Here is a 4,158-nt window from a genome sequence, read left to right as displayed (position 1 = left end):
TGTTTGTTTTTGTTATCAGTATTTTGCATCTCCTTGGAACTCTAGGCAGAGAAATGGATCCATAGCAACCAATTGGATACTAAATAGCCATAGGTAAAGAGACTCTTTTAATTGGCTTGTCAGTTGTCCTCCTGAGCCTGATCAGGTGGGTGAAAAAAAATTGTGTCTGACTCTGTTCTGAACAGATGGATGCAGAATCCTGGCCACCAACTGTTCACATCCAGGCTCAAGTGAGTTTCCTCCAATGTGGCTATTTTCCCCATAGGGGCCCACAGCTGGCCTGAAATGGGCATTTCCTAGCATTAAGCTGGTGACTGCAATTTTACAGCCCTGTTTATGAAAGCTGTTTGGGTAGAAAATCATTAACCGATCTTTCCTGCTTCCAGTCACTTTAGCCAAAAGTTAAGGTGCCAGCACAGTTCATAATCTCTGGTAGTTGATCACTGGATGGCATTATTATCAATTGAAATGAGAAATAGTGGTTCACCACAATAATTACATATTGAAAGCGTGCCTTTGAAAACATCTTTCCATATAAACAAACAATGAAACAAAACCCCTTCATTTCAGATGGTGCAGATTGATTATCTTTATGTAATTATTATTGACTTTAGTCTAACATTATTGTACTTACACTCTTACTTATTAGAGTACGATTGAAATAAGTGATATTTTCCACTTTGCATTCTTCAAAGAGAATGCAACCTATGGATTAAACAAAATTTAAAAAAACAAAAAACAAACAAGGCCCAAACATTTAAATATTGTTCTCTAGGACTGAATTGTTCTAGGGATCTGGTGACAGCCACTCAAATATATGCTTGTTTATTAGTGAATTGTTCACAAATCTTTGAACATCACTTAGCTTCTTTAAGTCTCAATTCTTAACCTATCCCTAGTGTTGGCATAGTTCCTGGAACATAGTAGCTCCTCAATAATCACTTGCTGAATTGAATTTATATAATTACATTAGTTCTGGGACTACATGTTTAAGGGAGTGTGAGTGCATTTGTGTGTGTGTTTGTTTACAAAAAGTCCTATCTTTTGAAATTCCTTGCAAATTTTTTGAATGATAGAAACTACATAACTGAGGAACTGCCCTACAGAGATTGCATGCTCCATTACAATTGGTTATACTGCTCTTTTGATTGGCCATTCTGAAACTAACACTTTAGTGTGCCTTTATCCTGGATATCCACATTCCAAATAGAACTTCATGATCTGGTGAGCAAAACTGCTTGAAAATTCTTCAGTTTCCTGTTGTTTAAATGTATATGGGGAATCACTAAAGTGGCTTAAATGCTTTAGGAAATCCACCTACAATATCAGATGGACCTCTAGAAGCAGTCTATCAGTTCTTCAGTTCTTATGGAAAGGAGAAAAGTGACGGAGCCCTTTGTATTTTAGAATTAGAACGGGAAACAATGTTTCTTGAAGGAACTAAAGGGAGACAGGTGCAGACCCAATGAATTAGGGACATCAGGGAGATGTAGAAGATGGGTGAGGAAAATGGGAGGGAAGAATATGAAAGAAAATATACAGGAGAGGCGAGAGAGGAGAGCTTTTTTCTTTTTTTTTTTTTTTTTACTGATTAAACGGACTGCTGAATTGCCACGAGAGAAACAAGCTGACTCTCCTTCATGAAATCCCTGCGTATCAACTGTCCCTTCCTCCCAGTGTCTTCAAAAAGGAGTAACAGAGAGAGAGGGAGAGGATCGTGGATTGAAATCCTATGTTCCATGGCTGTTCTGGTTTGTCCATGTCCCATTCTGCCAGAATTCCCTTTTAATTAATGGGGAGCTTCTTTAGGTTCAAAGTATTTCGGTTCACTGGAAAAGTGACTGGCCAGATGTTTCCCCCCCCCCCCCCAGAACTATTGGGTGGAGATTGAGGAGGTAACCTGAAAGTCTTTTCCCTTCACAGTTCAGGGTTTGGGCAATTCTTAATATGGAATCTTTAACTACAGACACACAGTAACGCACAGAGCGTGTTTTTGTTTTGTTTCGGAGGAGGGGAGTGGTTTTTAGCGAGTTCCTTTACATATCAGTGGCGAGAAAGAGGTTTTAATAGCCTGTACCTTCCTCACTGCTATTTAAAAGCCCAAAGGAGAAATGGTACTGGAAGCAGTTACTATTCCCCTACTGAGGCGGGTTGTCATCTTTTGTTTCTTTGTTGGCAGGGCGGTGGGGCGTGGGCGGCGAAGGGGGCGGTAGGGATCCAAATGATTCCCGCCTGAAGCTGAAGGCGGTATTGGAAAAGAGGAGATGGGAATAAACGTGCTCTTGATTTCCCGAGTCCTCCCCAGAGAGTGTTCAGCTCCGTGTTATTTTCCTCCCCCTTGGTGGTGTGATGGGCTTGCAATGCTCTCTCTTTGCAAATACCTGAATCAAAAGCTGGGAAGATGGGAACACAAGGTTCCGAGATCTCCCCCTGGCGTCACCCTATACAATCTCTCTTCCGGAGACGAATCCGGTCCCCTGCTCTGGAGCGCGGCCACCAGCCTGCCCAGAAGCCCTCCTCGGGCAGTTGCCGCCACCCAGGGAGGGGAACAGCTGGAAGCTTTGGCGGCCGCCCGCCGAGCCGAAAGCAACTCTGCCCTGTAATTAGCGCCAGCCCAGGCTGCAGACGTGCCTTATTGCAACGCCTGGCGGGCTCCTAACTCGGCAGTCGCGTCTTGCTTTTCTGTCCCTGCTCTTGCAGAGGAAATTTACAAGCGTGCGTGCATAAACACATTTACACACATCCTTCCTTTCAGCACTCAAGCAAACCATCAGTAAACGTCCATCGCCCAAAGAATGCTCCACTCTTCGCTCTTTTTTCTTTTTACCTCGAGGTTAGCTGTCCCTGGGAACAGACCTGCGGCTCGCCCGCTGCTAGGCGCGCCCCCTACCTTCCAAAGGCTGGGGTGGCGCTGGGGGAAAGAGGGCCCTGGAGTTGGCCAGACTTTCCTTTTCCCAGCGCGTGCAGCTCCCCTGGCTCGGCACTTGGTATCTCCCACGGACTTGCTCTCTCTGGGAACCGAAAGGCGGCTGTGGGCGTCGCCTCCGCCCTTCCCGGAACCGGCGGTTGCTCCCAGCGGGCGGCAGCGCTTCCCACTTCAGAATCACCTCGGGTCCAGCCGTGCAGATGTTAGCGGCTGGACAGTGCCTTCAAGCGAGGCGCCCCAACTCCCGAGCATGCCCAGTCGGACTCCTAAGGCTCGCGAAGCGAGTTTCAGAGCGTGCTGATTCCGTTTCTCCGCTTTTTCGAGGAAGCTGAAGCGAGAGGGATGGGAGGGTAGCAGGTTGGGGGCAGCCCGCCGGCTGTGCACTCTCGGCGCCCGGCTAGGTGAGGGGCAGGCTAGGTGCGGAGGCCAGGGTCCCGCGGCCAGGCAGGGTGCCAGGCCCCTTCCATGGGGATGTCCTCCGTGCTGACCTGACGCGCCACCATGGGGCTGCGTGTGTCCGGCCAGGTCACACTGCCAGTGGGAGGCGGTCGGCAGTGCTCTCCCAGAGCCAGACGCACCAGAGCTAGCCGGTCACTTCCGCACCGCACTCCCGGGCTTCTGGGTAGACTGGACCAGTGTGGGAGGCGGGGAGAGGGGAAAAGGAAGGAGCCAGACAATTGCTCTCCCACCCTCGGTGGTTTTTCTTTTCTTTTTGCCGAAGTTCTGACAGGACTTCGCAATCTTTCTAAGTCAGTGTTGAGGCTTTGCTCATCGCAGCGTGCAAAGAGAGCAGCACTCCGTGTGTGTATGTGTATGTGTGTGCGCGTGTGCGTGTCTGTGCGCGCGCGCCCGCGTGTGTCATGGCTAAGACCTACCATCCCAGGTTGAGCCTGGGGTTGACAAACAATTCTCCGGACCCCCATCAGACCCCACCTCACCCTCAAGAGAAAATAATAAAAGCTAGTCCTGCATCGCCAGTGGCCAGGAGCCTATCCATTTGTAGTGCAAAATCTGAATTTCGTTGGTCCATTTTTCCAACCTCAGTGCTCGCTTTTTGCCCATCCTCTAATACTCTGATCTTTCGCTACTCGACTTTCCTTCTTCTGCCTGCTACCTGCTCTTCAACCCTCCTCTTCCTCCTGCTCCTCCCCCACTTCCATCTCTCCACCCCCCACCCCACTCAGCTGCGGCTAAAACCTGGAGTCTTGGGGAAAAGAGGAAAAAAAAAAAAA

This window comes from Orycteropus afer, unplaced genomic scaffold (assembly GCF_000298275.1).
Source record: "Orycteropus afer afer isolate SDZICR_OR568_19922 unplaced genomic scaffold, OryAfe1.0 scaffold00337, whole genome shotgun sequence".
Classification (NCBI taxonomy): domain Eukaryota; kingdom Metazoa; phylum Chordata; class Mammalia; order Tubulidentata; family Orycteropodidae; genus Orycteropus; species Orycteropus afer.
The sequence above is the reverse complement of the archived record's forward strand: the minus strand, read 5'-3'. Positions refer to the sequence as shown.